Raw genomic sequence first — 15934 nt, forward strand, 5'->3', positions numbered from 1 at the left:
TTATATTATTGAGTAATAGAAAACTTACTGACAATTAATACAAATAATTGGAGATGATTACAAGTGATCAGAAATATCTTGAAGAAGTAATTACAAGTAATCAAGGGGTGATTACAAGAGGATATAAGTGATCAAAGGGTAAAATGAAAGGGTTGTGATCAAAAGAGGTTTTCAGGACGCAAGAAGGCAAGATCGCAAGAGTGCAAGTGAATTGAAATCAAGTGATACCTTCCTTCTTATTCTTTTTTTTTTTTTTTTGACACCTAGGGAACCTTGTACAACCGGCAGCCGGCGGGTAAACCCTGGAGTGACGTTAGCGGAGGATCCACCACCCAGACGTTACACTTAAGACCCCAAGTGACCGTGATGGGATTTAAACTCCTCCCTTCGTGGGTACCTTCCTTCTTATTCTCTCTCCCTTTTATAGGCAAAACTTTAACAAGCTTCGACGAAGTGAACAATAATGTTTTTTGTTTTTTGTTTTTTTTAAGTCTTGGACGAATCTTCAGTAGCAATATCTTCAAGGTAGCAGCATCTTCAGATTTATCTCTTCTCTTTGGAAAATGATGTTGTTCTTAAAATAAAAATAAAAAATAAAAATAAAAACAAAAACCATTTTTTTGTCTTCTTCGATCTTTGTCTCTTTTGGTAATTACTAATTAGTAATTAGTAATTTCCTCTACTAGTCTATATCCTCATTTTTCAGGTTGATGCCATAGCAATTATCTTCATTTGTATAGCCACCGTGATGGGATTAATCATCATCATAGAAACTTGGACTTGGTGATTGGTAATTCCGACATGATTTTTGCCAATTCAATGTGATATTCTTTTGGTAATTGAATGGCAACCAAATGAGCTAAGGCTAGTGATTTTCATTGAAATAGTAACTTTGTGATCATGTGATTTGTGATTTCGTCGATTTAATCAGTTTAAAATTGATTTCTCGGAAAGGTTTTTTGTGAATTTACAATTGTCCCACCATTTAGTTTTGAATCTCCTAAGTAAATGCAGGATATATGAAGAGTAAGGGGCCTAATTATAATCAAATTCCTAGGCAGTTACCCAGGAAATTTGGAAATTAATGAAAAATTTGATTCATGATTGGTTGGTTTAAAATTGGTGTGAAAGATTTTTAAGCTAGTTTAAAATTGTAGAAGTAATATCTCAATGATGGGACCAAAATGACTTTACTATTTTTGGAACTAGAAAGGTAACCGTTCAGTGTTGAAATCTTTTTTGAAATAAAAAGTTAAGTGTGACGGTCATCCTCATTTTGGCGGAAAGAAGCATTCGACCAAGCTTCCTAGTAATCCCAATAAGTGAAAATTGGTAGATATGATAATTTGGTGGTTAATTTTTTTTTTAATTGTAATTGAGTATGACGATTAGGTTTTCACATTTTTGGTAGTATGACCCAGAGGATTGTGGCTATTGAATGAGTGATATTATTTGGGTTTTCAGATGATGCAAAATGTTTAAATATGACAGACTTGGCTTTAACAAGGATTTATTCATAGTAGGCTTGTGGTTTTGACGGATCAGTTGGTGGGTAATGCTAATTTTCTAGGAAAACATATTTTGCATAAACTTTTGGATTTTCCTGGTGAAATTTTCTTTCAACTATCATGAGATCTTGGTATTGGCTTTTAATGATAACTTATGATTTGACTGAATCATAGACAATTCTAGCGGGAAAATGAAATAATTCATTGAGAAATGTAATATCCTAAAATCTAGTTAGTTTTTTAATCTAATAAGTCTTGGATTTCTTTTTGGCAAAATTGTAAAACTTCTTGATTCATTTGAGTTGGACAAGCCTATGTAGGAATTTGTTTTTCTGTGAAATCTAGTTCATAAGGTAGACCAACAATATGTTTCGTTCTTTCCCAAAATGCATTGGGCAAGGTGGACCATATGTTTTGTTCAATATATTTTTGAAGAGAAGCAATTTTATCCTTTAATTTCGGTTGAAGTAACTTTCGTTCTATCTCTTTGAATTCCAAATCATCTTTTAAATATTGAAGTTGATCTTCTTTGCTTTTTATAAGACAATTAATTTCAGCAAATGAATTCTCTTGTAATATTTTTTAATTTCTTGTCTATGGTTTAGTGACTTTAATGATTCTGTAATATTGTGAAAATATTTTGTAGGTACTAACCCTTTTTCTTATGCAAATAAGATCGACTCCCGTATCAAAAAGTGTTGTGGTATCAATAGTAAATTCATTATTGATTTTTATTGTTATATCTATTATCCATTTTCTTGATGTTATCTCTGATAAAACTATTAAAAAATTAGAATCAGAGTTATCAGTTGGTTTTCTCCTTCTTTATCGTTCCCTTTCTCTATCTTGGATTTTATTGCCAAAATTTCCTTATGTATTGAAAGATAAAACCCAATTAAAAAGGTTCCTAAGAATTCTTAATTACATCATAGATTTTGTCCCAAATATTAATACATTATGTAAACCTTTACATCAAAAATTACAGAAAACCCTCCTAGGAATTCCCAAATGTTATATACATTTCTCGAACATGATTGATTTCAAGGTATGAATTCCTGCTACGTGCGGGGACTTTGACTGTTGGGGCTTTTCTCAAGAATCGTATATGATTTAAAAAGACCATTAATGATTTCAGAGTCTGGGTAAGTAAGTAAACACTTCATCCATACAAGTCTCTTTTTTCTTTCTTCAAACTTATAGGAGTAAAATATCAAAAGCATACTTCAACTTTCAAATGATTACTTAGTTAATTTATGTTAAAAATATCAAAATATATGTGAGATTTACCTTTGATATGAACCACTTTGCACTTTCGCGTCAATTATCGTGATGTCTCTATTTACGATGTTAAAATGAGTTTATAGGTGATTATTGGGTGAGTGAAATATGTTTATATATATATACACATTACATCATGGTGAGTTGTTCTATATTGTTTAATTTGAATACATATGACTTGACGATGTTTCCATGTGACGAGTCAACTAGTCTACTGTACACATAAATAACTTAGGAATATGACAATATTCAAGGAAGAAGAGAAGGCCTAGCATGAACGAGAAGAGACTGTCAACTTAGCCAAGATTGACTGCCTACATAATCACAAAACTTTCTTATTCAAATTATGGTCATCTTCAGTGAAGGCTCTTTGTAAAATTTCAGGCAAGTCATTCTTGGCTACTAAACAAAAGACTCTTCTCGTCATGAAAGGCCTCCCTTCCTCAGTATGGATTGCCAAAAGGAGTGAGAGATTTCAATAACTTGAGGACTCACTTAAACGAGAAGAACAAACCTAACATGAAAGACAAGAGATGCTCTGACTAGCCAAGGAGACTGACTGGAGCCAACCAGTTTGACTGTATGATGAGTTTTCGAACATCGACTTGCTGATGCACGGACTAATCTGAGTTCAGAGTAGGCAAGTCATCCTTGGCTATTAAAACAGGGCTCTCATCCTCATGTTAGACCTCTCCTTTTGATTTACTTTGCTGCTTGTGTGTCCATGCAGTTCTACCAAATGTACCTATTTAAAGAGTTCTTGAAAAGAAATACACGAAGATCATATTTCAAAGCCACGAATATAACATCTTTGGAGGTCCTCATCGGTCGAGTCAATATGCCTCATCCAAAACCTCTCTCTCTCTCTCTCTCTCTCTCTCTCTCTCTCTCTCTCGGAGACGTGCAAGATCAAAACTGACTTACAAATGGAGGAATAATTCCTCGTGCATGCATGGAGGAAGGGTTACATGTAATATTCACACTGTGCAAAAAGGTCCATCGCCAGAGATATGGATGGATGGCTTTAATTTTTATTTTTTTTTTTGGTCGAAGGATGGCTTTAATTTGGATAAGGCATTTGTCAATTATTACACTGCGGGAGGCCAACTTGCGTTAGAAGTCAATATTCTTCAAGTTTAGTTGCTTCAAAAAAGTCTGCTCACACAACATTCATGAGTCGATCTCCACTCATATGAGTACCGGGATGTCTTTGAGCAACGCGGGGTGCACTAGGATGGGCCCATATAATTGATACGCCAGATGATGTGGTGAAAGCGTAAACGAACATTTAAACAAGTGGACCATATTCAACGCTCAAGTAAAATCTGTCACGTTTCTTAGTGTGCTGGTTTTTCAGAAGGGGGCTTGACACACCTGTTGCTTAAGAAAGAGGGAAGATTAGAAGGCCTTAAGAGATTAAAATGGTGGAATAAAGCTTGTATTATGGCTGCTTGTGGCTGATATTTGCTCAGGCATGGTCTATAGTGGCTTGACTAAAGGCTCATAAGCTTAAAAAAAGGTCTCTTTTTGGATTTTGAAGATCCCTGCTGATGCATCTTATGTTTGGGAGGAAAATCTAGAAATTAAGAGAGGTTTTTAGACCTCATTCGAAACATGCAAGCGGTGATTGTTATTCTGTTTTCCCTTGGCATGGTGACTGGCATCCTGTTGGTCCTCTGCTTGTTCATTTTCCTGCTAGAATTGTATATGATTCTGCATTGTCATTTCAAGCAAAGGCGCAAAATGTGATTCAAGACTTAGCTTGGCATTGGCCAACCGTGGGGTCTGATGATTGAGTTAGTATTCAAGCTCACTTGTGTGGCTCCTTAATGCCAAATCCTTCTGTTGCTGGTCTAGCAATATGGAATTCGACTCCACCTGGGTCATTCAGAATTGGGAGCGCCGGGAACTTGCTAAGAGGAAGAAGTCCGACAGTTATCATGGAGAAAGCTGGTCTGGTTCAATCCCTCTAGTCCTCGACGCTCTTTCATTGCCTAGTTAGCTAACAGTACCACAAAGGACAGGTTACTGCGGTGGGCCATGCAGATCTCTCCACATTCGTTGTTTTTGTAATGCTGCCGATGAAGACAGGAACCAATTGTTTTTTGAAAATGTTCTCTCGTTCTATCTGCAAGTTTGGAGGGCCACTTTGCAGCTTCATCTTGTTGATAGTGTTCCAAGTGTGCTTTTCTTTTCTGTACTTAAAGTGCTAGGACTAGTCGTCTACGTATTTCCTCTTTTGCTGGAGTCTCTTCCTCAATTCCTACTCAAATCAAGAGATTGATTAGAGATAAAGATTAGAACTTGTTTGAATGTTCAAAGAAAGGTTTCTATAGAAAAGGCATAACACTGTTGCTTATGGGGTCTTGATGATTGGGTCTATTAGATTGATGATTTTGTTGAGCTTGAAACAGGATTGCTCAGCCCGCTTTGTGAATTCTTGTGAATAAAATCTGAATTATCGGAGAATATAACTTACTGATATTTTTATAAAAGTATCTTGCAAAGTACCGATTTTTCAAAATAAGTACAGAAACAAGGCTAAAAGATAGGCTATTAGTTGATTAAGGGCGTAAGGTTTTATTTTGGTAAATTGAAAATTCAAGGTTTTAAAAGAGTTGAGCTCCATGTTGGTGGAATTTAAGCGTATGTGGCAAATGACCAAATATTCTACTTGGGAGCCAGGTCAGATTGTTAGTACTCGAAATCCATTGATGGCCAGCCCGAGATTTGATTGGGGCTTTTTGAAACAAATACTCTAATGACCAAAATAAAATTTCTAGTCTACCGTTGACCAACCACCAAAATATTAAGTCTGATTTTTGCTCTTACCAATATGTTGTCCAAAAATTAGGTAAAGACAACTCTATTTGTCAATAGTGTTCGGCACTCGTCAACTCTTTTTAGAAATCTACCAACACACGCAAAAAAAAATAAAAAAAATTGGAATTGAGTGGTAGAGCCATCCACCAGAGAATCAACTAGAAAAATATGTTGAACTATCGTTTAAATTGGATATCCACATTTATGTGTTCTAAATCACAAAATTCTTTGGAGCTTCAAGTGTAGTTCAGCTTGAATATATAGAGTTATGGACTACTATGAAGTTGAACTCAACTTGAATTTTTATGCGATATTCCAACTTCATTAAACCTTGTCCGCATCAACTTGATATATATCACATATATTACTCCTGATTGGTATATTGCATAAACTCTGAAACATGCTCTCAGAGTGAATTTCGTATCTATTATGTTCATAGACATACCGACATTGTCTTCATCCAAATGTTCTACTTTTTCCAAATCCACTATGAATGGTTTTTCATGCAAGTCATCGACAATGTCTTATATGAGAATTCGTATTCACACTATCAACAGATCCAATTTATGCGGACCAATCGATCAAACATTAGTTCAATTGGGCTTCAATCACCTACCTAAGCCATGACCATGAACGGCCGATTCAAGCCTTGGGAGAATAGAATAATGAGATTAGGATCAGCGAACCAATCTTTGGGAAGGACCAGCCCGCGCTTAGAGTTACTTGCAATTTGCAAAGGGATGGACGTTCTTGAATACATTAATCGGAAGGCGATATTCATAATTTATGATAAAAACTCTCTGAACAATTATATACATGACATTTCTTGATCATGATTGAGAAAGAAATTATAAAAAAAAATTCAAACATTACTAAATTATTATTTTAAAAATGCGACGTCAGTGTCGGCCGGTCAAAATTGGCTGGATGGACTGAATTGACATAAATGCAAAAGGTTTAGGAGAAATAGGGAAAAAAAATTAAAACTGAATCGGCACAATTGTAATATATTTATGACTTTTTTGGTAATTCTCCCCCACATACATGAGATTTACCTTCGATCGACCACTTCACACTTCCACATTGATCATCATTGTGATTCTATTTATAAAAATGTCATTTTATTTTCAAATATGTCCATAGCAAATCCTGACTTTCCACACCCGCCCAATATACTTAAAATCAGCTGAAAACTAATACCCAAACCTTGAGAAAGATGTTAGTGTGTGTGTGTGTGTGTAGAAAACTACACATTACTTGATGAGGATTCCATGTAACGGGTCAACTAGTCCACTCTACACACAAATAACGTAGGAAATTGGGAGACTGAATATACTTAGTTCACATCACATGCGCTTAGTGTTCCTTTCAATGGTTCGAAAATATGACGTCCATTTTATGTGTTTATCAACATTTACATCATGCCCAAGTCAAACGTTTCTTATGGAATTGAAAGAAAGAGGCATAGACATGATAAGAACTATTAAGAAGTGAAACTTAGGCCATTGCTGATATATAAAGGGATCAATCTTGGTGAGAACACGAAGGATTGGGGTGGTAAATGGTTACATATAAGCCAAGGACAATATTCAAGGAAGAAGAGAAGGCCTAGCATGAACGAGAAGAGATTGTCAACTTAGCCAAGATTGACTGCCTGCATGATCAAACAAAAGGCTCTTATTCAGATTTCTCTGGTGAAGGCTCTCTGTAAGATTTTAGGCAGGTCATTCTTGGCTACGAAACAAAAGACTCTTCTCATCATGTAAGGCTTCACTTCCTCAGTATGGAGTGCCAAAAGGAGCTAAGAGACTTCAATAACTTGATGACTCCCTTAAACAAGAAGAAGAAACCTAACATGAAAGACAAGAGATGCTCCGACTAGCCAAGGAGACTGCCTGCAACCAACCAGTTCCACTGCATGATGAGTTTCTGAAGATCAACTCGCTGATGCATGAAGAAATCGAGTTTGGAGCAAGCAAGTCATCCTTGGCCATCAAAACAAGGCTCTCATCCTCATGTTAGACCTCTCCTTCTTAAATTTACTTTGCTGCTTGTGTGCCCATGTAGTTCTACCAAATGTACCCATTTATAGAGGTCTTGAAAAGTAATACAGGAAGATCGTATTCCAAAGCCACGACTATTGCATCTTTGGAGGTCCTCATCCGTCGAGTCAATATGCCTTACGCAAAACCTCTCTCTCTCTCTCTCTCTCTCTCTCTCTGTGTATGGGCAAGATCAAAGCTGACAAATGGATGAATAAATTCCTCCTACATGCACGGAGGAAGGGTTACGTGTAATATTCACATTGTGCGAAAAGGTCCATCGCCAGAGATCTGGATGGATGGCTTTAATTTGAATATGGCTTTTGTCAATTATTACATCGTGGGAGGCCAACTTGTGTTAGAAGTCAATATTCTTCAAGTTTAGTTGCTTCAAAAAGGTCTGCTCACACAACATTCTTGAGTAGATCTCTACTTGTATGTGGACCGGGAGGTCTTTGAGCAATGCAGGGTGTACTAAGATTGATCCATACAATTGATACACTAGATGATGCAGCAAAAGTGTAAACGAACAATTAAATAAATGGACCATATTCACTGCTCAATCAAAATTGGTCATATCGCTTAGTGTGCTGATTTTTCAGAAGTGGTCATGATACACATAAGAAAGAGGTAAGATTAGTAGGCCTTAAGAGATTAGAATGGTGGAATAAAGCTTGTATTATGCGCCGCTTATGGCTGATATTTGCTCAGGCATGGTCTATATGGGTGGCTTGGCTAAAAAGTTTATAAGCTAAAAAACAGGTCTCTTTAGGACTTTGAAGATCCCAGCTGATGCATCTTATGTTTGGGAGGAAAATCTCGAAATTTAAGAGAGGTTTTTAGGCCTCATTTGAAACATGTAATAGGTGATGGTTCTTCTGTTTTCCCTTGGCATGGTCACTGGCATCCTGTTGGTCCTCTGCTTGTTCATTTTCCTGCTAGAATTGTCTATGATTCTGCATTGCCCTTTCAAGCAAAGGCCCAGGATTTGAATCAAGAATCAGTTTGGCATTGGCCAACTGCCACGAGGTCTGATGATTGAGTTAGGATTTGAGCTCACTTGTGTGGATTCTTAATGCCGAATTTTGAGCACTTCGGAAATTTACGCCACCTGGTACATTCACAATTGGGAGTGCCTGGAACTTGCTATGGGGAAGAAGTCCAAAAGCTATCACGGAGAAATCTGATTTGGCTTAATCCCTGAATTCCTTGACAATGTTTTATTGCCAAGTTATATGCACAGTCGACTAGAGTGGGACATGCAGGTCTCTCCACTCTGTTGTTCTTCAAATGCTGCCCATGAAGAGAGGAACAACTTGTATGTTCTCTCTCTCTCTCTCTCTGCAACTTTGGAGGGCCATTTTTGTAATTTCATCTTGGTAATAGTGTTCCTGGAGGTGAAGTTACTTGGGCTTGTTCTGTTTTCGGAGTGCCAGGAACAGTTGTCTCCATAAGTCCTCTTTTGCTGAGCTCTTGCTCAATTCTTACTCAAATCAAGAGATTGATTAGACATAAGATTTGCATTTGTCTCAACGTTCAAAGCAAGGTGTCTATTGACAGGCATAAAACTCTGAGTTGCAACTTGATGATTGAGTCTCTTAGTTTGGATCAGGATTGCTCAGCCTGCTTTGTGACTTGTTATGAATATAAATCTGCATTGTGCGGAAAAAACAAAACTTACTGATTTTTCAAAATATCTTGCAAATTACCAACTTTTCAAAATAAGTGCAGCAACAATACTTGAAGGATTTGGCTATTAGTTGATCAAGAACATAAAGGTTTTAGCTTGGTTGATCGGATTTGAGGATTTAAAAAAGCACGATCAAGTCTTGAGCAATTGAAGCATCTGAAATGACATGCGGTAAATGCCCATATATTTCACTTTGGGAGGTATGCCGAATTTATGATGCTCAAATTCCACTGGGGGTGAGCACAAGATCCGATTGAGGCTTTTTAAAGTCCTCAATTAATCAAAATACAATCTTAAATCTATCATTGAGCACCGGTCAAAACATTAAGTCTTATTTTTGTATTTATTGATAAGTTAACTGAAATCGGATGGAAGTAAATCTTTCTACTAATAGTTTTTTGACCTTCATTAATTTTTTAAGAATTTTGTTAGTACAGAAAAAAGTTCATTCAATAGAACCGTCTGCCAAAGAATCACCCAAAGAGATGATGTTAAACTATTGTTTAATAGGATATTCACACTTTGCCAATGCTTAAAGAAGAGAATGAAGTCAGTTATCTAAATGGCAAGATCCTTTAAGCTTCAAGTCCAGTTCCAGCTTGAATTTAGAATATTTTGAAGTTTTTTTTTAATAGCTAGAAAGACTATTTTGAAATCGAATTCAATTTGAATTTATTTACCTACACGTTCCAACTTGTCAAACTTTTTGACCATGTCAACTCAAAGTTCATATACATCAACGACGTCCCTCCTGATTGAGGTGTTACATCCCTCGAAAACGTGCTCTTAGTGCGAACATCTATTCCATGCATGGACATATGGACATTATTCTTATCCAAATGTTTTACTTCGAATGCTTTTCCATGAAAGACATCGACCAATGTCCGATCGAAACATCACTTTCAACAGATCTTATTCATGTGGCTCTTATCAATCACCTGTTAGGTCGATTGGGCTTGGATCGCCCATGTGGTCTGATGAGCTATGACAATGAGCACACCCCATTCGAGCCTTGTTCGATCCAAGAGAATAGAGCAACGAGATTAGAATCACGGACCCGTTCTTTAGGAAGTACCAGCCTACGCTTATTGTCACTTGCAATTTGCAAAGTGATGGACGTCGGTATATGCATTAAGCTGAAGGCGATATTCATAAACTATGCTCAGCATTCTTGTCCGTGTGTGTATATACGTTTCTCGAGTATGATTGATGACAATGTACGGATTCTTAGAACGCGTGAGGATTTTAACTGTCCCAGCTTTCTCGAGAATACATGAGTTTTACCTTCAGTGGAGACCACTTTTTGCTATCACATTTATATAAGTGCCAATCTCCAAATCTTAAATTTTTGCACCTGCCCAAAACACTTAAAGCCAACTAAAAACCAAACCATCCAAAGCCTAAGCAAGATAGTAAAATGAGTTTGTAAGTGATCATTGGGTCAAAATAGAAGCATGATTTGATGACGATTCCAAGTGATGTGTCAACTGGTCCACTCTGCCACACACAAATCACTCGGGAACTAGGGATAGTGAAAATAAGTTCACATACACCTGAGAGTTCCTCCGGATAATTCGAAGATGTAATAACTGTTCTTATGTATTTATCAACATTTAGATCATGCCCACGTCAATCGTTGCTTTTAATTATGGAATTGAAGGCATAGACATGATAGGAAGTGAAACTTCGATATTATGTGCAAGCAAGGTATCGATCTTGCTGAACTTGAGGTATTGGTATCATAAATTATTGTACAGCATGTGCTAGCAGAATCCAAAGTAGACAGCACTCGTTGAGTGACTGGACGTTACGCCTCCTTGGTGAAAACCTTTCGATTTGCACGTATCATAGAAAGTGCATTTAGCCACACGTTCTTGACATATTCATCACCTGCAAGTAGCCATTCGTTTAAGTATGTCACATCCCAAATCTTAGCAGAAAATGGGATGACACGGCGATCTTTCCATCCAAAGAACGTAGCTTCAAACTAACAAAATTCGACTCGCGAAAGTTCCTACAATAATGCTTTTGCTCTAATGGCTATTAACTAAGGGACCTGAAAAGATTGAGAAAGAGAGAGATGAGCAGCTATTGCTAAGTGAATAGTATATATCTCATAAGCAGATCAAATCTCCACATTACACATTTAGAACTCAAAGATATGACTCATCCATGTCAATCCAATATATAACAACTTGCAAGAATAAACTAAGTTATATATTACTTAAACCTAGCATAATTTCTCATATCAAAACAAGTATCACCGATTCAGTTTGATAATTGAACTTAGCATATCTCATGTCAATGATTCATTTTATTAATCAAAGTTGCATCACATGTTAATGGTTTACTCCACCGATCAATCTTATAGTGGAGGTGACTCCCATGAGATCACGTCATCGTATAGCACTTATCGCTTGAGTAATACAAGGCTCTCGAGATGACTCTCATGAAATTTTATTATGGTATAACACTTAATCCTTAACCAACGTATATCAGTAGTATAAGACCCTAGAGGTGGCTTCCACGAAATTACATTATCGTATAATACTTAATCATTGACCGACGTAAATCAATAGTACAAGGCCCTAGAGGTGGCTCTCACAAAGTTACATTATTGTGTAATATTTAACCCTTGACTATAAGGCCCTAAAGATGGCTTCCATGAAGTTATGTTATTGTATAACACTTAGTCCTTATTGACATCTAAATTTACGTTTTTATTTAGGATTTAAGCGTGTACAAAATTAGGAATTAGTCGCTAAAAAAAAAACAACAAAAAAAAAAGCGCCTAGAAGTCGGGTCGGGCCGGATCCGGCATTGGCCCGGCCCGCCGCCCGCCTCTCTTTCCTCTGCGCGGCCAGGCCCGTTTCCCCTTTGGCCCGGCCCACGTCAGCCTTCTCACTCTTGGTCCTTCACGCGTTCTGCATATAAGGAAAAAGCAGAAGCACAGCGACCGAGGGCAGGGAGAACAGAGACTGGGGCGGAGCTCCGACCAGGAGTGGGTGGTCGGGGTCAGGCCGACACTGCCAGCCAGGATCGCAGGGGGGACCTCCCGCACCAGCTGGTTCAAGCGAAGCACGCGAGCAGGAGGAGCAGAGCACAAAGCAGACGGCACCGCTGGGGCAGAACGGAGAGAACAGGGAGGGTAGACCGGGAGAGATTGGAGAGAGAGATGTTCAAGTGGGAATCGGTGAGAGTCCGGAGGAGGGATGGTAAACGGAGAGTGAAACGTCCAAGCGACTGAGAGAGCAAGAGAGGGCGCTTCGGCTCTGCGCAGACATGTCCGAGGATCTTCCCGGCGACGTCCTCAAGCCGAACAGGTACGTTCGGCTCTGCTTGCATTCTGTTTTGGGCACACCGGGCCGGAGATCGCGGCCGTCCGCTTCGCGCGAGCTTCGGCCCTTGTCGTCCTTATATTTTGTTTCCACAGTCCCCGTACGTCGTGCGTCGAGGTCGCCGGCATGGATTCGAGTCCCGGCGGAGCCGGAAACCTTAGGATTTGTTGGCGCACGTCAACTGTTTGTGAAAATGTCTCAGTTAGATCTGTGAACACTTACACCGATTTTTGCTTTGCTTTCGGAATGCTAGTTGTGATTGAACCCGAAAACTATCCCAATTGGATGAATGAAGGGCGTGAATACTTACCAGACGTTGCGACCAAGTCTTTCTCTCTCTTATTATTATTATTTTTAAAGTGGGTCCACCACCTTTGGCTTGGTCAACTAAAAAGGCTAGTATTACAAAGTATCTCTCAGGAGTCAAATGGTTTCGATAATCAAACCTGCACAATGGGGTGTTTCTTTCTCCAGATAGCAAAGCCACGGAAATCAGTTTTCATTCCTCCTTTTGTTTTTGAATATTTTAATATAAGCGATTCACATCTTTCACAAACCTTCTTGTGTAGGCTTCCAATGCACCTTTTGGCCTAGAGAAAGGTAGGCACCTTCAAAGAAGAAAAGAAGGCCTAACATGAACATGAAGGGCACGTCACATACACCAAGATGACCTGCCTGGCGATCCCGCAATCCTAGGTGTTGGTCAACCAGAAGGGCGACCATGATCGAAGCCCCATGCAAGAAGCAGGCAAGTCATCCTTGGCTAATAAACAGGACTCATCACCTCATGTAAGGCCTCTCTTCCTCACAAAAATGTTTCAATTCCTCTCAGTGTGTGATGTGATGAATGAAAAGGACAGACAAAGTTGTATCTTCGTGGAGTGGTCGCTCTTAGGAGGAAGAAGCCTAACATGAAAGATAAGAGACTTTCTGATTAGCCAAGGAGACTACCTGATACTAGGTACAAACTATTCGAGCCATCAGTTTAGCTCGAATAGATCGACTTCGAAGCAGGCAAGTCATCCTTGGCTACCAAATGAGTCTCTTGTCTTCATGTTAGCCTCTCTTCTTCTTCTTCCACTCAAGTCCAATGCTTCAATTTTTTGCTTGCACTCTTGTCTCTATTTATAGGGAGTGGAACAGACCAAGAGATCAGGTTCCAAGGCCCACCAATATTTTTGTAGGACCGGCTTTAGTCAATTTGCCCCATACAAATCTTCTCTTTTGAATTTTTCTTTCTTTCTGATGAGCCTGCAATAATTCTGATCACTCTCTTAGCTTTGACAAGCTCCCCATATTAGATTCTATTCTTTGTATGAGCACGTCTTACAGGTGCGTAATGATCACTGAACCGAGCAAAAGAGCCCGCCCAATATCTTTGAGAAGATATCAACGGATGGCAATAAATCAGGTATACTTGGTTAAGGTCAATATTTTTACGCGTTAGTTACATTTCACCAAAAAAAAAAAAAAAAAAAAAAAAGAGCTTCCCACGTATCTCTTGAATGTTGAGGCATTTCACGGACCAAACCCAGCTTGCCAATGAACTGTATCAGATGATTTTTTGAGATATTAGTCTGAATAAGATGATTACAATGAGGTCTTACATGATCCAGACTTTGAACTTAGTATTTACTAGTATGTGGGAACCGCTTGAATGTGCCGACGCCAGATAAGAGCACCGAAAAGAAAAGATGATGGACAAATCCTGCAGAATAAGGTTACTATTTTGGTCCATAAAACCAAAGATAGCCATGCGGCTTTTAGTTTGAATCCAGAGACAATTTGATTCTCTCTATACGCGACTCTTATCATCAACGATGGGTTTATGGGCATCTCTGTTTCTGCCCTTCACAATGCCTCCACATGGAATGTTTCTGACTGTTCTCCCTCAAAAGCATCTAATCCAAAAGGTTCTTGTTCTGAAGTGGGATGCTTGACTAGAGTTGAATTCTACTATTAAGCCATCTTTTTTCAGCGAGAGAATTCTGGGCAAGCAGTCTGACCGATCCCCTCATCCTTCAATTCTTTCTTTTCTTATTTGTGGGTTCGTACACGATCCAAATGGCATGGAGGAATCAACTTGCAAAATCAACTTGCGAAAGATGCCCTCCGGAGGAAAAGTCAATGGCTCTGCATGGCATGGAGAAATCAACTTGCGAGATGCCCTCCGGAGGAAAAGTCAATGACTCCGCCACTAACCATAAGGGCTCCTTTTTCGGTGCTGCTTGACTTTGCTCAATTGGCTTCCATCTTGCACTTTTCTTTGGATTGCAATCCCTCCAAAAGAAATACCCTGATGGAGACCGGTTGAATTACATGCCGTGGACTGCAAATATGGTCATCAATCAGAGTGAGAATATCACAAAAAAGGCAAAAAAGAATGCAATTCTTTTGATAGTCGGCACTCTCTCATTCTCTTGTGAAATTTTTAAATTTGGAAGGCACAGAGATTTTTCTGTGCGTAGCTCCCCAAGCGCAGCTCAGGAAAGGTTTTTTGAATTCAGGTTCCTAGAGATCTGTCTAGAGCTTCTAAACGGAGAGATAAAGAGAAACGCTTGTAGTAGGATGGTTCAGAATTGTGGTACGAGAGCGTGCATCGACACTGAATTAGGCCTTCATTTCTCCAATGGGAGAGCATTAGTGAAGAAATGGTTGTCAAAGCAGAGAACCTTTTGGTTCTGGTATGGTAAAGAGATGAGCATGTTTAGAGAAGTCGGAACCCATGAATGTGGCCAAGACAAGTGTAATTGAAAATCATTTCATGATAAGATTTGAGAATCATTTCAGGGTAAGCTTTTATCTTGTCCGTGGGCCAATGAAAAAGTTAGTTTCCATGACTGTTGCCTGAATAGTGCGATGTATACTCCTATAGTTGATTAGATCGATTTATTCATTAGCAGATGAATTACAGATGGTCCCGACTTATCTATTAGCAGATGGATTACAGATGGAGACAGGATGATTTGTGAGCACCGTTTCTGGATGTAATTTTTTGGTGAATTTAGGACAGACTAAACCTTCTTTGCATTACCAGTGCCACAATCGAACCGGTTAATTATGTGGTGCGAGTATGCAGGAGTTAATATTCACCCATTTAGAAGAATGATTACAAATTACTGTGGTTGAACAGTTGAAAATTAGCAATAATAGATGCAGGCAGATTTCAAAAACATCATCTAACCCACAAAATGATAGGCACTAAAAGAAACGAGACTGTAAACGCCAAAATAACTCTTTCAACTATTATGGACA

The 15934-nt window shown here is 38.6% G+C and overlaps 1 long non-coding RNA gene across 1 annotated transcript; it reads left to right on the forward strand.

Moving 5' to 3' along the window:
* Positions 1–12303: 12303 nt before the first annotated feature.
* LOC108955383 lies at positions 12304–15614 on the forward strand. The gene is made up of 2 exons (XR_001981485.2): positions 12304–12664; positions 13249–15614. It is a non-coding gene; the product is annotated as an uncharacterized LOC108955383 (long non-coding RNA).
* Positions 15615–15934: the final 320 nt, after the last annotated feature.

The sequence above is a fragment of the Eucalyptus grandis genome, chromosome 9 (genome assembly GCF_016545825.1).
Source record: "Eucalyptus grandis isolate ANBG69807.140 chromosome 9, ASM1654582v1, whole genome shotgun sequence".
In the NCBI taxonomy this organism is placed as follows: Eukaryota; Viridiplantae; Streptophyta; class Magnoliopsida; order Myrtales; family Myrtaceae; genus Eucalyptus; species Eucalyptus grandis.